The sequence below is a fragment of the Lagopus muta genome, chromosome 1 (genome assembly GCF_023343835.1).
Source record: "Lagopus muta isolate bLagMut1 chromosome 1, bLagMut1 primary, whole genome shotgun sequence".
In the NCBI taxonomy this organism is placed as follows: Eukaryota; Metazoa; Chordata; class Aves; order Galliformes; family Phasianidae; genus Lagopus; species Lagopus muta.
The window spans coordinates 92,403,696-92,421,333 of NC_064433.1; the positions used below are offsets into that span (position 1 = coordinate 92,403,696).

Genomic DNA, 17,638 nt, shown 5'->3' on the forward strand with positions numbered 1-17,638 from the left:
TTTTTTTCTGTGATCACTGTAAAATATAAAAGTGTAAATAAGTGCTTCACAATTTTTCAGGTGCTGGTATAGTCTTGATGTATATCTGCTTAATAAGACAGGTCTCTCATTTCTGGCACCCTGCTGAGTGCCTCAGAGTACATAATATTGAAGTTGCTTTACATTTTGGGAGAAGCCTACTGGTTTAAAGTAGCGAAGAGCTCTTTCTCTCAAGTCTTTCATGCTCCATTTCACACTATTCCTTGTGTTTAGCAAGTCAAAAACTATAGCAACATCTGTTTTAAGAAGAGGTGCCCTTTAATGATACAAGTGTTTACTTATATAATGACTTTTAAAAGTTCCTTCTCGACTTACTTTGAAGGTTTCAGGGTCCAATGAAAAGAAATTATACAAAGTAAAGCATGCTTTCTTTAGGATGTAATTTCAGTAACTTTTGGATGATAGAGAGATTCTATTTGACATCAGATTTTGCCTGTGTCAATCTCCCCCTCTCCTAAACACTCTGCGCTGGTGCACTGTCATCAGGAAATAAAAAACAAAAACTTGGAAAATAAGAATATCTACAGATCATAATCTAGAGTAACAATGGGGAAGGACAGGAAGCAGAATCTTTGTTAGGGGAATTAAGGCCAGCAGCAGTCCTCGAGATAACATACAGTACCCCTACAGTACTCCTTTGAGGCGGTTGTAGAGAGTCATGAAGTCTCCTCTGAGTGTCCTCTTCTCCAGACTAAAGAATCCCAGGTAATCTATGAGGAAAACTAATTTATTTTGTTACAGAAACTGATATTTATGAGAAACCTCAATGTATCGAAGCCCTACATAAATAATGAAATAGTTCATTTTCTTCTGTTATGATTTGTTTTTATTTATTGTTTTCTTTAGTAGCTAGAACTGTAACTCTCACACCTGCAACTTCTACCACACGATTTAAATGATTTCAGAAGTAACGAATACTAGGAAAAATCACAATTTAAGAAGCTTTAGTGAAAAGCTATTAAATGAATGACAAAGAAGTGTTGCTGTTTTTTCTTTCCAGTTTGCTTTTAGTCAGTATACTAATTGCTCCCTTTAGCAGGATTCACTGCTCATTTATACAGCAGGGTAGTTTCATTTTTGTCTGCTCCTGTTTGGAGATGGAGTCCTCCTGTATACATCCTCAGAAGTTTCCTTTTTTTTCTTTGGGCATGTAAGGTGATTACATAAAATTAAAAGTGGAGATCTTAAATCTCGGTAAACATAACCGAAGGATGAATTCATTTTTAAAGCTGTCTAGATACTGAACTCATAATTTATGTATTATTTTTGTCATCATCCTGTTTAAACCCCCAAGGCTCTTCTTCAAAATTACAGCTGTGATATCTACAACAGAAGAGCTAAAAAAGTGTTGTAGTTAGGTCATATTGTCTTGCTGCTGTAGATGAAACAAATGATAACAGCATTACTGCCTGATGATTTTGGAGCATGTTTTATTCACTAAAAAAAAATTAAGAGTGTCATAATATTGTACGCTGAATGCATTTCCTCTAAACTCTGAGTGGTCAACTTAGCTAAGAAGCATAACAGAATAGACCAACTCCAGCTGAATCAACTTGGAGGTAAGTGCAGAGGCAGGTGATGGAATTGGCTGCTTGGCGATCTGGGTAGAGCAAAGTGGTTTTTGGAAGCCGCGTGGAGAAAAGGAATTTTTCAGAATGAATGGTATGGAGAAACTAACATTAGTGTGCTGCCTTTCAGAAGGGAGGAAGAAATGCTTTGGGCTATCTATATGCTGTAAGTATTTGAATATATTATCATAAGTAGAAAGAGGCTATTCTCCAGAGTTACATTTTGTTGGTTGCTCCAGCTGGTTAAGGAGAAGTTGTTAAAATTAGGCTGCTGGCTGGAAGAGTATTAGGAAATTGGTCTGGGCATTTTAACTGTGTTTAGCGATCTACGTAATTCTTAGAGTAACTCTCATGGGGCTTGCTGCCAATTATTTCAAACAGAGATTGAAAAATTCTTCCTAGGATATATACTATCTACTTGAGAAGAAATCTAGCTGCTGCTTCAGAGCACTTGCATAAACATATGCTCCACATCTACAATTACTTGTTTTCTAGAATGAAATTCTTGGAAGTGCTATTAATGGTTTAGAAGGGTTATACTAGCTTCCTGTATGCACAGACTATTGGACCACAGATGTCTGATTCAGAAGGTTGTAAAGCATCTACTTTGCATGTTTGCAAACAGTCTAAGAAAAAATTGCTAGATAATGCTGTTACAAGCATAGGACATATGTGATAAAGTAACGGACACTATGGACAAAGAAAACCCTGAGTAGTTGCAATTGTAGGTGATTTGATGAGCAGAATGCCCAGAAGTCCTAACATTGTGCTTCATGCCAAAGGTAACAATCTGCTTCTATGTTGGTTTATCTGTTTTGTTTTGTTTTGTTTTTCTGTTTGAAGTTGTTTGGCTTAGTTTGAGGGAAATTGAGAGGAATTGCTATGCTAACCCTGGGAACTGAATGCTGGTAGGCAAGCTGGCATGTACTTGCATGCTACTTGCAGCTTGTTTCTAGCTGTAGCCAACAGATGAGGCCAACTTTGGGACAGTAAAGTGGAATGCTGAAAAGCACTTAAGGCTTCATCTCACAGGATTTAGAGGAAGGAGAAAGGAAAGCTCAGAAAACAAATGATATGTCATAGGCAAAAAAAAAAACACCCTTCTCTCTTGCTCTTGGCAAGTAACCAAAAGAAATACCAAAACTGAGGTCTAATACAGCGCGTCATGCAAGTGAATTTTGTTGGCTATACTACTGCACCAGCTATTGAAAGGCCTGTAGAATAGACTTAGTTTTCCATCTGTAGAAATTCTGAAGTATCTAAATTCCAGTGTAATGTGATTGAACTCAGTTTTAAAATAGCGTGAGTTTCTTGTCCCAGATGCTTTGTCTGAAAGGCTGTTAAGCATGAAGTTCTTTCCCCTGATGATGTACTGCAAAATGTATAAAAGATAAAATGAATACAAAATTGAAAATATCAAAAATTGTATAAAATTAGACAACGAATTCTTATCACATAGACACAAATTGACCAATAGTGTTTATTTTGACTAGATACTTCTAAAATAGAAGATGCTTGTTAAAAGAATCACCCCGACGTGCTGTACTGCTGTGTGATCTCACAGTTTTACTGTTGCTTTGTAATAACATAACCCGGACATTACTCTGATACCCTGTCTATAACTAGAATATTGATTTTTTTTTTTTTTTTAATTTTCAGGTAACATTTTATTAGGGAGGAAAAAGGAGCTAGATATACTAATGGTACATCAAACAAGATGCAACTGTTATTTAATTGCAAAAACTTGAAATTATTCCCAAATAGTGTTTAAAATATTTATAATGAAATGAAAGCAATTATTGTATTCCTTCAAGACAGACAAATTACAAAAGTTTGCAATCCAAACTTCCCAGAAGTCTACATCAATAAACTCACAGAGACCAAACATAAGAGATTACTCTCTCAAGGAAAACCAAATTGCAAGGGATGTTGAGAAGACTGGCAGTGGAGAGGGAGGGCAGGCTGCTGATGTCTCCTTCATGAGATGTGCAAAATCGAGGCAGCCCAATTCTACCCCACAAGCTATGTAATTTAAAGCTACTTCAGAAAAGGGTTTGTATGACATCTGAGTTAAATCTCCAAAGCAGAACCTTGGCAAGGAAAGAAGAGGCTCAAACAGAATGGGAACATGCAGAGTTGTGAGCTCTAATAGTAAACTTTTGCTCCTTCAGCAGCTTAATGACATCAACTTCTCTCAGTATTTCTGTGGTGAAAGACACTAATGATATTCTGCACTCTTACTCATGTGATTTCTAAAGACTATGTTTGTGAAGCCTTTTGATTAAAAATAGCACCAACTAAACAGCAGCATTGCTTCCCTTGGGATGTGTACATGTAGATGCTTTGATGATAGGAGGAGGTGGACAGTTAAAGATACTAGGTAAACAGAGCCTTGTGAAGAAAAGTTCATCTGAAAATAGAATAATTTTACCTACGCATTGTGGATTCAAATTCACAGACAGCTAGTGAATAACTTGTTGCATACAAAAATGGTACCTGAAGTGCTGACATGAAATGTTTGCATTGACGTATGCTGTGTGATAATTGTCCAGTATGTCAAATTTCTAGCAGGATTTTTTTTTTGGAAGAAATAGCATAAATATAGATTATTTACTTGTTAGCATGGAAGGTAAGCAATGAGGAGATAGAACTGAACAAATATCAGGAACCTCTTATTTAAAAGCAGCAATATAATCTTTCATCCTGGTTTACGAACAGCTAATTAATCTCATAGTCTGGAAGCTAAAAATCAAAATCACATAAAGCAGCATGGGTGAGCAGTCTTTACGTATGGAAGAGAATACACTGAATAGCTGGAAGTTTTTCAGATTCATGGACATAATTTTTGCTCACTTTAATGTTATTTTTTTTCTCATTTTCCTCGAAATGAGTTTTTCACTTTGACTTTTAGAAAAGTTTTAATGGTAAATAACTCTTCTGTGAATCAGCTGTGATGATCTCTGTACTGTGCTCAGTGTCCAAGGCCAGCTCAGCCTGCTAATGAGAATATTTTTACTGTAAAGTTGTCCCTTTATGTGGCAGAATTAACATGGAATTTCATGCTATATACAACACTAATAGGAGCATGATTTTAAAACCATTTTAATCCATCCATTTAAAAGAAATAGTTTCTACTTGTAATGATATTAAGTTCAACAATCTGGTTTAAGAAATTTCAGGTAAGAGATTAATTTTGTTATATGCAGATGCATGCAATGCCAAAATCTATAATAATCTTTTTCTTTCTTTCCCCCCTTCCATTTATATTCAGTAATCCTTCTAGGGTGCAGAGTTTTGCAACGGAGAATCAAATGTCCAGGATAGATGAGAGGAATTCCATTCTGTCCTTTTCTTTCCATTGGCTACAAAGAGAGTGTAGGGTGACCTATTCAGACATAGAAATGTAAGTAAGGTATGTGTGAAAATCTTGCTTCTCAAGCAATGGCACCAATTGACACAACTTCATAGAAGAAATATCTGGTGTACTTTAAAGTGGATTGTCAATTTTGGTTGGAAAATCTCACCTACTCAAGCTAGTTGATATGTTTGTGGGTTGTTTTTTTTCTTTTCTTTTTTTTTTTTTTTGTAACCTACTGAGAATGTGGGGACAAAGCAATTCAAGTCCTTTATAATGCATTTAAGCATATATATCAAATATATATGGTTCTTTGTTGGGATTGTGTAGACCTTCACAGCTATGATCTAAGAGAGCAGATATGCTTAGAAGCAGCTTGTTATGAGAATCACAGACCATTAAAATAAGTTATTTCGGTGGCCCTTTTTCTTTGTTCCAGGAGCTTTTTTTTTTCAGTTACTGTGAATTGCTGTAGTTATCATAGTGTTGGAAGACATACTAAAACACAGAATCTGCATTTAGTTTGGATGTGTCTCGAGAAATAACTTTGTGAACAGGATATAGACATTTCCTGAGCTGTGCACAGTACTCGAAGCACTGTGCCAATTCTGAAACTACCATAGATTAACTCCTATGAATTTATCACCTTACAAATTTAATTTTCAAATGAGAGCAAGGCAACTTAAACCCATCTTTCAGCTCTCTGAGGGCTTTTCTTTCTATTTCCTTTTCTTCCTTAGCCCTGCTCATCTATTGAAGAGTGAAAATCAGAAGATTAGAAGTCGCTTGGATGTTAATCTAATGTGTTAATATTTCTACTGTTTAGCAGCTGAAACAGTTATTATTGCAAAAGACTGTGTACTCTTGTTTAATATGCCAGGGTCTTAGAATTAGGGCTAGTGTTCTTGGGAAATAAAGCAAAAGAATTATTCACCTTACACTTCTCCAACTGTAAGACTGCATTTTTTGACTCTGCGTAATATCAGAGTGGTAGAGACTACTTCTCTATACACAATTTAAAAGAAAACCAAATACCTCATAATCAATTTGGTTGCAAGTTTGAAATCCAAAGGGGATCATGAATAGAAGATATTGCTTTTCCTTTGCAAGAATCTTAAAGTTAGTGTTCCCAGCTTGTAACAGTAGTAGTAGTGCACAGATTGGATGATTTAATAGCTAATAAGATAGTGAATGTGTTCAAATTTCTTAATACAAATAAAAGATTAGACCAAGTTCTTGCTTGGTTTTCTTATACATCCGAAATGCCTGTTCTAGAGATAACAATTCATTGTATAGGAAAGGCATAGTATTTAAAATGTCAATGGAAATTTGAAGATCCTATTTTCCAAGCATGCTGGAATTCATGCTTTAATACAATGCCATTAGAGGAACACGAGCACATGGTGTGCATCAAAATGAAGACTTTATGGCTTTTCTTTATGCAGTTTGATACCCCATTAATGCATTACATAGATCTAATGACAGAAACTGCTTTATCTTTCTCTTTAAATATGTGAGGTTCAAACAGCACCAAGAACTATATAGCACAGGATTTAAAAGCAGCAGTTTCCACAGTGAAATAGATGGCAATTAAACAAGGGGATGTCAGGACAGGACTGGAGGTGGGGGAGAAGAGGTGTATTGATGCTCTCAGTTTGGCTGACTCTCTGCTTCTGCTCCTTGATGTCTATGCTGCATACATACCAATTTGCTCTCACAAACTGCCTACAGCAGACTGAGCCTGTGGTACTGAGTGAAACGTGATTGCAGAGCAAATCTAGGCCCTGAACCCTTCATTGCCTATGCTGCCTGATGGTTAGCAGGGTCTCCAGCTCTGTTTTGTCTTCTTGAAGGGAGACAAATCCCTTCTCCGTAGGGAAGGGATTCAGCACTCAGCCTTTTGCTTTGTGCCTTCAGGGTCAGATGTGGTCCCTTCTGTTTTGTTTTGTGTGTGTGTGTGTGTGTCCACAGGCTGAGTGAAGTGGGCTGGACCTGCTCTGGGGTGTAGTCCCCATGGAGCTTGAGTATGGCTTAGCTTCCTCATTTGGCTGGTGCTTCCAATGCAGCCCTGGCTAAAAAACAGCTGTTCCAGGGGCTGTAAAGTTAGCTTTCCCCCATTTCAGTGGATCAGAGTCTTTACCTCAAAAATTGGTAACACTGATACTAGTCTTAAGGATATCCCAAAGATTGAAGTCTTGATGTCTTCAGAGATCCACTAGAGAGATCTAAGCTGCGTCATAACCAAGGGGAGAGGAGGATAATTACGTACTGTGGCTGTGGAGGTGAGGAGGAGGTGGAAATCAACAAGGATATTTTCCCAGGCACATTCATCAGCTGCATGGGCTGTACATGATCACAGTTAATTATAAAAAGTTTGTGAAGCAGTATATAACAGTTTGTTGAAGGTCTGATGAGAATATTGCAATCATCCTTCCAGTGCCTGAAGGGAGCCTCCAGGAAAGCTGGAGAGGGACTTTTTTATAAGGATGTGTAATGACAGGAAGGGGGAAATGGCTTTAAACTGGAAGAGGGTAGATTTAAACTACATATTAGGAAGAAGTTCCTTACTCTGAGTGTTGTGAAACACTGGAACAGGTTGCCCAGAGAGGTTGTGGATGTCCCCTCTGTGGAAGCATTCAAGGCCAGGCTGGATGGGGCTTTGAGCAACCTGGTCTAGAGGGGGGGGCGTGTCCCTGCCTATAGCAGGGGGTTGGAACTAAGTAGTCTTAAATGTGCCTTCAAACTCAACTCATTCTATGATGCTATGGTATGATTTTGCCAACTGCTTTTGTCTTTCTGGAGAACAACAACAACAGTGCTTCATTTGATTTTAAGCCATAACACTCTGTCCAGTTCTATGTGCTGTGGCCTTCCATCCTAAATCATTGCAGTTGTTCTGCTGCAATCATGTGGTTAAAATGTTTTTATATTTCTAAGAGGATGTTGCAGAAGAGTGGAAGAAAACAGCAGATACCTGCAGTGGATTGAACTCAAAATAAATTTGAAAATAATTGAATAAAAACATCACCACCTCAATGTCCCTTCCTTAAAGATTTTATTGCTGACCATTTATTTAAAGCTAGACACACAGATGGCACTAATCCTCCCCCTAGATGTAAACTGTATAAATGTTCTGTTCAAATAATATACTGCAATAAATAACACATGAGTTTCCCACAAAGTTCTGTCTCTCTGCACTAAAATTGATGTATTCATTTGTTAGTATTTAAAGTTTCTGCTGTGTAAGCTCCGGTGGTATTTTTTTGTAAGCAATTTGTCTTTTATTCATAGTCACGTATAATCATATATGACAGCAGGAACATAAAAGTACTTCCAGATAAATTTTACTGAAAAATAAAATCTCCCCAATTAAAAAATGTTCAAGCATGTTGAGGAATATATTTTAAATGTTAACTAAAGAGCAGCTAAGCATTTTTCAAATTGCCCCATCTGGCACAGCTGCAAATAACAATCTGTCTACCTTAAGCAGTCTTTTGTTGACTGTTAGCAAATGTTAGGATTATTTGCTGTTAACTGACAATTTCCTCTCGGAATACATTCATAAAGTTCCGTGGTCTTGATGGTATGTATATAATTTCTTTCAGATTGATAGAGTACTGAGAGAATCTTTATGCAAACATATTTAAAGCACTTAATCTTACATCTGAGGATATAGATTTGGATAGAGATATTTGTCATCATCTTTACTTTGATCCTTCTTTCTGCAAAAAGGCAATAAGCTGACAAATTAATGTATCTGGAGAAGTAGGGAAGGCATCTTCACCTGCCCCTGGGAGTAATCACGACATGAAAGATTGGCTGACTTCTGGATGTTAGGGGGTACAACATCAGTTGTCTTGCAAGTGTTAGGTGTTGCTTAGTGGTCTTACATCAAAGCAGAATTAATGGGTGTTTCCTTACTAATAGACCAGTAGTATAGAATATGGTTATAATAAATATTATGAAAAGATGATAGTAGTAGAATAAAAGTAAATTATATTTGCAGGTACTAGTGTATGTCACTCTGTGAAGAAGGAAAAAGGGGATGCCACTCCACTCCTGTAGATATTCATTTGAATACTGAAATGAGGCAGGCAAGAATTCCCAAGTTAAAATCAGCTTTGGAACTTGACCCATCGGTTCAGACACAAGACAAACATGATGAGAAGTGTTTAGTAAAATAAGTTTTTCATTCTTCACATGGCAATTACAATAGTTACTTTTGATCCAAAGTGTGTATGCTTGGTAGAGAACACCCTATCTGTGTTTAAACTGTACTATCTGCTATGCAAAATACCTATTTCGACCTTTCTAAGACCAGAGTAGACGAAAATCCAGGCTGGAAATTCAGGCGCTAAGACATGCATTATTTCTTAGGGAACAAAACCAAACTAACTGTCTTTCTCTTCCCAAGCCTGGAGAACTTTTTCTCTGAGTTATTTCTTTGAGTTTGGTAAAATGAAAGTGCTACAAGTGTACAGCAAAAAGGCAGAGTGAATACAAGTAAAAACTAGGTCCCAGGTATTTCAAAAACTGTGCCAAGAAGAGTCTTTTGCTAACATCTCCCTCCCAGATGTAAAATTGCCTCCTACTCAAAATGTTGTGTATATTTGAAGTTGTAGCTACTAGCTTGCTTTTAAAGCTGATGTTTCAACTGCTTGCTTTGGTGTTCAAGCCCAGCACAGGAGATTTGCTGATAGCAAAAATAAATCCTATGCTTTCTTGTATATCTGCGTTGTTTGTTAAGTTTCAGTCTGTAGTGGCTGTGCAAAAAGACCTGACACTGTCAGGAAACAAAATGCTCAAGTGTCAGCAAGTCAGTTTGGCCAGGAGATCCTTTGTTAATGGTAATCATGCATGAGAAGAACTTTTCTTGATTGTCAGCTTGAGTTAGTAGAGCTGGCACATTGCAGAAAGCAGAACAAGTTTAACTTGCAAATAATGTATTCTTGACATGGAAATAACTGACAGTCAAGAATTTACAAAGTTCCTGCCTGCTGCTTTTGTGGCTGCTTTACTAGCAGAGCTATCATTGATGAGGAAGGAAAAAGCTTACCATGCTCTCCTGAAGGTTTCACTGAGGTTGCGCAAAATCTGATTAGAATGGGATGTTTAGGTCCAGAACCCCTTCAAAAGCAATGCAGAAAAACCTATTGATAAACAGCCTGTCTCTTCTGCGAAACACAAGTGCAGGACAAAAACAACTTTAACAGAAATCTCAATGTCTGTGGAATAGTCAGATGTAAGATTTCCTGAAGCAGATGATTATAAGAATTTTCTTGGTTTGTCTGGTTTGTAAAGGTTCGAATAACTCAAATTGATCTTCTGAGGATGAGGATAAATGAGATATCAAATTTTATTTCTGTCTTTGAAAAAGATTCTGTCATCAAACTGAATTGCGTGACTACACAACAATTGTTGTAAACTCAAAATATGTGAAGAGGAGACAGTAGGAAATGGAATTGGTTTTAGAAATGAGTGAACACGAATTAGCTCTGAAATGTTCAGTGGCTGTGATATGGAGTCCAATTGAAATGCATGTTTGTTCTGCAGAATTTTTCTGTCTTTCCAAGAATGAAGAAAGTTGGTTTTGATTAAAAGGAGGGATGGCAGCATTGAAATTTATTATATATACATATACATACATACATACATACATACATATATATATATATATATAGGCAATCACTGCTTAATAAGGTATATAGAGAAATAGTGAAAGTGTAATGTGTACTGAAAATAGTAGACATGGAAAAAAAATTACATGACAAAAATGGAATAAATTGGGTTTAGAGCCATTCATCATGGAGTGGAAATGAACTTAAAAGAAGATACAGCTTGGCATACAAAATAATTATTTGAAATGAGTTCTGTCAGCATGTGTGCACACAGCTCCTGTGCATGTAGCACATTAGGTTGGGGATGGAGAATTTTTGGCTTCAGACTACCGCAGGGTAATTGGCTCTCAAGTTTTGAAAAATAGAATAGTTAGCATTACTCTAAGTGCAGAATCCTTTTCCTCTTGGATTGTTGTAAAGCTTTTTAATAAGGTAGCTTGCGGTATGTTTCTGAAATGTCATATATTTTAAATAGGTATATTAAAGCAAAAGTAAGACAGAGTTTACCAGTGTGGTATGTCAGTGGCAATAAAACAGGATGAACAACTTGCAAACAAAACACATACTCAGGTTAGTTAAGCTTGTTGAAGGAACATTCCTTCATGTACTCCAAGCCTGAAAAGCATAGAAGTAAATATCTGAAAAACACTTGTGCTTTCTTTTCTATTCTTATATTTCAACAGTAGTGATTGTTTTGTCTGCTCTGACAGACTTTTCATAAACTCTGCTAAAGTTTTAAAGTAATGGATTGAGGGGAGATCCTTAGTTGCTTCTCCTGGTGTGTGTCAATGCTCTGGGCAGCACAGATGCAGTCAGTTGTATTAGTGGTGAGCCATTGAAGAATTTCAGCTGTTACCAGAGTGACAGAGCTTGGCTTCTCCATTTTCTCTCTCAGCGAAAGGAGTAAGTCACAGAACAGGAAAAGTGCAAACTATGTCCATTTGTCCAACATAAAACTGTCGTGAGAGAATGTGTATCTCACATCTGTGTGTATATATATATTTTGCTACAGTGAGACATATGTAGGATGGAAGGTAGTTAAGCTGATTGCAGGTAGTAAGATGGCAAAGAATTTTTAATGCGTGTTGGAATGTTACGTAATGGGCGCAGGGAAATTTCTATGACACTGGAGGAATCACAGAAGCTTGATTAGAGAGAAATCTATGAATAAAAGGACTAGAAACACTCTCTCTTCTACCTGTCTCAGGCAGATTTGTCTCTAGATCCCTTTTCCAGACTGATTGGTCTCCATTTCTAACTAGTTTTGTGAGTTACTCACTGGAATATTGTTCCCAAACATTGTTGCCTTGATGGTGGAAATGTTATCTAAGGTCAGGGTGTTTGTTCTCGTGTGAGGATTGTCCTTCAGCTAAATCATTTCCCCCCTTTCTGTTTTTCAACTTCAGTGATGTGTTTGTAGATTGAACCCCTATCCTTCACTTGGCCAGGATTTTGGCAAGCTTAAACAGTCTTTCGTGAACCTCTTTACAATTTTATGTTCATTTAAGTCTTGTTCTTTCAGAATTCTGATGTGAAGATTATGTGATCTCCAAAGACCAAATAAGCTTCTTAGCAATTCCCCTAACCTGATTCCCACTAGCCATTCTGCTTTTTATTCCATACTCAACATCTCCTCTGATTGAAGTGAGGTAGAATATTTACTTAGTTTTAATGCTGTATCTAGATTATCTTTAATCTCTGTTCCATTTTTCCTGACTAGCAGCTCTGTTTTTCCCCTGCTTGTTTTAATATCCTTTGCAGTCTAATTTTCAATATATATCTGCATTTCTTAATCTTTAACACTCAGCTCTGATTGCAGCTCAGTATCTTGTTTGTTCTGCATATGCAGTGGCTGTTTTTCTTGCCACTGTGTACCCTACTGATCAATTCTATTTACACATTTAAAACAACACCTAAGTATTTAGATGAGGAAAAGGCATTTTGCAGTACGAAATGCAGTACTAAACTATGCTTCCAGATCAGGTTACTTTAGTGGCATTTGTCATCCTACAGGAAGGTCTTATTAGGTAGATGCAATATTTTGCTTGCTTAACGTTGCCAAGTATAATTCCATTTTGCATTTAAATATTGTTATATATTGGCTCCGAAATTGTATTCTGGGTGAAATAACCATTCATGCTCTGTAAGAACTTATGTAGCCTAGGTCACTGATGATGTGTATTTCTGCATTCCCTCCTAAATAGTGATCAAATTAAGCTTTTCTATTTAGTCCATAGATGACATTTATGGACTGAGTAGAAATGAAGCTCTCTCTTTGTTAATTCTGCAGAAAAACACAGCAGTAAGGTCAGTTTACTCACAGTAGATCTAATTTTTGTTACAGTGGTGTAAAATGAACAATAAACAGCTTCTTAACAATAAATAAACTTTTAAAGGAATAACAGTAACTTCATAAGCCTATATACATTTTACCTGTTTTGATAATTTTTTCTCTTATTCTTTCCCTGCTCCCACACTTTTCAAAGCACTTCCTTATTTCTAGTTGCCTTTTGTAGCTTTCCATCATGTTTTTTCTTGTTCTTGAATTGCCTTTTTCCTGTTCTTGTTTGCTTTTAACTTCTACTTACAAAGTCCTTTCTTGCTTCACCTGATTACTTTCATAAAACTAAGCCTTTTTTTCTTGAATATTTTGCAACAGGCAACTTTGAGCAATACAAGGTCTCTTAACATCCCTGTGCTCTGGGAGGGGAAGCTGTCCTTTGCAGTATCTGTTGCCTAGCAATCTGTTTCTCAGGTGCCTTTAGCTCTGTGGTGTTGTGATCAAAGCTTAAAAGGCAAGTGCAGAGAAAAATGAAAATGGGTTCGAAAAACCCTGCAATCAAAGTGCAGCACTTCCTGCAACTTTGGGATTTTTACATGACATTGAATAGATGCCAACAATGCTTTCTGTCCTATGTGCCATTATGTACCAAAGGCTTAACTCATTTTGCTAAGTGCTCCTTGGAATATATATAAGAAGTAGTTACCATCCCACAGCTTTCTGCTGGATGGCATCACATGTCTCTGCTCAGGATTTGAGCCAATATCACTCAGGCTTGATTCCAGGTTCACTTTTTTTGTTTGGTTGGTTGTTGGTTTTCTTTTCTTTTTTTTTTTTAAACATTACCACAGACACTTTACTATCAGATGGCATTCTTAGCAGCAGTCAAGAACTTAAAGTAGGATGTTTCCTATAGGATAAAGCTAACCCGGTACCCTGAGAAGCTAAGTTGTTTTATCACCCAGAGCTGAAGAGCCAGATATGCCTTTGTGAGTAACAGATTCTCCCTATTTCCAGATTCTCCAAACTGGCTCTGGGAGTGTGTACTCAATTAGATGGGTTGTTCAGTACCATTCATGAGGTTAGAGGGAAGACAGACATCTCTGAGATCAGCTGGGTGAAAATGTTGTCTAGATTAACACCACATGACCCCGTCTTACTGTAGCATTTTTTCAAAAACCTTCTTAGTTTAGGTATTTAAGTCCTATTAGTTTTTATGTGATTGTTTAACTAATCTGTGCCTTCATACAAATATTTTATTTGCACTGTAATCAATGAATGGAATTATAAGTATGTTCTCTGTTATTGAGGTCCTGGAGCGTGTCCAGAGAAGGGCAACGAAGCTGGTGAGGGTACTGGGGCACAAGTCTTACAGGGGATGGCTGAGGGAACTGGGATTGTTCAGTCTGGAGAAGAGGAGGTTCAGGGGAGACCTCATCACTCACTACAACTGCCTGAAAGGAGGCTGTGATGTGGTGGGGGTTGGCCTTGTCTCGCAAGGAGCTAGTTCTAGGATGAGAGATAACAGTCTTAAGTTGCACCAGGTGACATTGAGGTTGGATATTTGGAAAATTTTTTTCTCAAAGTGGTGAGGCATTGGAACAGGCTGCCCAGGCAGGTGGTGGAGTCACTGTCCCTGAAGGTGTTCAAGAAATGTTCAGATGTCGTACTAAAGGACATGATTTAGTAGTGAAATATTAGTGGTAGGTGGATGGTTGGACTGAATGATCTTGGCTGTCTTTTCCAACCCTTATGACTCTGTGATTCTAAAAAATTCTATTTATGGTATATAAAAATCCAGAAAGTAAAAATCCAAAGTAAATATACTAAAGACAAAACCCAATCTGTTTGTTATCTGTTGTCTCTTTTGTCTTTGTTAAAGGTTCAGAAAAAAAAAAAAAAAAAAAAGAGTTCATCGGCCTGTCTTTCAGAAGATTAGTAAGGAAGTACAATAGAAATACAGATGATTTCAGCTCATGTTCAAACTTACTGCGCTGTAAGACAGTTAAGCATGTAAGTCTTTTCCTCTACTAAATGACTGCTGAGGGATTCTCTTGCCTGTGATTTTGGAGTTTCGCAATGACATTTTCACATGCCATGCTGTTGGCAGGTGAGCAGAATCTACACCCTGCTGCTTCTCCCCTTCAGGCTATTTTGAGAGTTAGAAAATCATAGTTATTTGTGACAATTTTATTACATTTCATGAAAAAAGGTTTTCAGTGAATGCGGTTATTAGCTCGAGTCCTTATGTACCTCCATAATTCCTGTGTTTTCAGACTTCATCCATTCTATAATGCATCTGTGTTTCAAATTGAAATTATTTGCTACTGAGGTAACTTTCTAATAATAAGTATGTAAGAAGGTATTCAAACATTCTTTTGCATGGAGGAGAGAAAGATGAAACCAAAGTTTTGATTTGGGTTGAACTTTTCCTTAGCTTTCTGAGCTTGAAAGAACACCTTTTCTGTCTGTATTTCATGTCTAGCTTTACATTTTCTGAGAAAGGTGTTTCCTTACCTAAGCTGTATTAAAAAGCAGAGATCATCACTATAAAGACAAGGGAATGAATCTTCAGAAGTAGCAGATATAGGACTTCTGATCTGAAGGTGTTTTCCTTCACAAGGCTGGAGGAGAGATGAGAGTGTGAGATGGTGACTGTAATTCAGAGCCCCACTGAATGTTGTTCTGCTTTTGGACTCCTTTTCTTTGCTACTACAAAATACAATGTGTAGGTGAATAATTGAGTAAAGACACTACCTCCCTTTTAAAGCATTAGTTGCTGTGGTTTTGAAGGCATAGCTACAAGAATATGTTATTAGAAATCATGTTTTTATTTGAATTTTTTATTTTGAATTTTTTTTTTTTTTGCTCTGTCATTTATAGGAAAGGATGTGATGAGGACTTAAGTGTGAATACCAAGCAGCTGAATTTTGGGCCCTTTTTGCAGCCCACATTTCACGGCTGGAGCCCTGCTCCCTGAAAGGTTGACTGTGAACAACCAGGCAGTCTGCTGCTGTTCTGGGAGTGGGTTTCACCCTCTGTGCCACTGCTTTATGATGTCTTTCACTACCTAGATGAAATAAAAGCTTAGCTGTACTTCTGGTGATTGCAAAGGTGTATGTTTGGAAGGTTGAAAGAGCAAAGCTGGTGCTTACTGCAGGGCCAAAGGGAGCAGAGCAGAGCTTGTTTGCTGGGTTTTTCACAAGGGCTGCAACATGCCGTTGCTGACATGTGAAAGACGTGTTCAGAGATACATTACAGAATCAGTGATATTGCCTCCAGAGCCTGTCATTAATTGTGACAATAGTGGATCTGGAATGCTTTGTCCCCTTAGTTTTTTGAATTATTATCATCCTTTTTTAATGCTTTTCCAGTGTTTCTGCAGAATGGTTCAACACTTATAGTGCAGGTAGTTTTATGGAAAGGTGTGAAATCTATGTCAGCAATAACTCATACAGAAACAGTGCAGACTTTAGGACCTTGAAACATACCCCAAAATAAATGGTCCAACCACCTAATTGAAAGCTGTTTTAAATTGTCAAATTGATACTAGTGTTCTTCCTCTCAGAAGAAAATGTGATGTTATTTGTGCTTGGTAGAAGAATTCCTAGTGCTGAAGAAAAAGAGGAAGCTGTTTCATATGGGAGGAAAGGTGACTGTTCCAGTTTATACTGCTGAGTGCTGGGCAGCCTGTACATTGCTCCCCATAAGGTGCAGAGCTTTGCTAATGAAGGGTAGAGGGTAACCATACGGTACCAAATATTTCCTATGTTCTGGCATCTCCATGAGCCATTACTGTATGTCCCTTCCCTGCCTCTTATAATTCTTTTTAACCTTCTCTAATTTCTCCAGCACAGAGTCTGGGAGGTGCCAGCTTTGAACTGGTGAAAGGGCTGTTGGGACGTTGATGAGAGGCATAGAAACAGTTAGCAACTTCTTTATGCAATTCTATGCTTACAGAGATGGATAGATGCTACGCAGTGCAACGGACAGCAGTGCTTTTATTAGTATTGTGGCAGAGATCCTATCAGCATGAGAACAATATTATTTACATAGGTGACACATCTGAAAAGACACCCTCTGAATGTATTATTGTTACTTGAAATTTTATATAATTAAAGGTTCATTAAAAATGCACAGCAAAAATAAATAGGCCTCTGCAGTAACATCTCTGAAATTAAAGCATTTATAGTGCTGAGGCTATGAATAAAGCAAATTGAGTACCTTAAAATCTCTGTGCATCTTTAAATATCTTCCTTTACATCTTATATAGATATCTTATAAAAACTGAAGGTAGCTGAAAGCTCAGAGCATTGTTCAAACAGTGAAGCAAAGTACTTTCTCAATTACGCTTTCTCCAATACCTGATGTGGTAACTATGCTTATATGATGCTTGTGGGGTTTCTTTTGTCCTCTCTGGTACTATCACAGGGATGGTGATCACCTGGGAGGAAATACTTGCTGACATTCCATAAATGTGAGCATTCCCAAGTGCATTTCTTGTGGCTCAACACTGAGTGCCATTTGGATAATACCAGGGGGCAAACGTTGAAAAGGTTTAAGAAGCACCAAGAAGGAGAAGAAAACTTTAGAAAATGCTGTTGTGACAGATGGTGAGATTGTAAGCATTTTTCAGATGGAGGCAAGTTGAAGAGCTTTACTTCTCCAGGCTGGACATCTCCTCGAGAAAAGCTATGAGAAAGCTATGAGCTTTTTTTTTAACTAGGAAACTGCAGAGCAGCTTTCATTGGTGAACTACTGGCAGGACAGAATTAGC

General features: G+C 37.4%; 1 protein-coding gene and 1 long non-coding RNA gene across 2 annotated transcripts in view; one reads left to right on the forward strand and one right to left on the reverse strand.

Annotated features, from left to right (window-relative positions):
* Positions 1-17,638, reverse strand: part of HTR1F (5-hydroxytryptamine receptor 1F) — a 110,038-nt gene that overhangs the window by 72,718 nt on the left and 19,682 nt on the right. The gene's annotated exons all lie outside the window — the stretch shown is intronic.
* On the forward strand, positions 1,684-5,900 carry LOC125688028 (uncharacterized). The gene is made up of 3 exons (XR_007374578.1): positions 1,684-1,773; positions 4,879-5,019; positions 5,703-5,900. It is a non-coding gene; the product is annotated as an uncharacterized LOC125688028 (long non-coding RNA).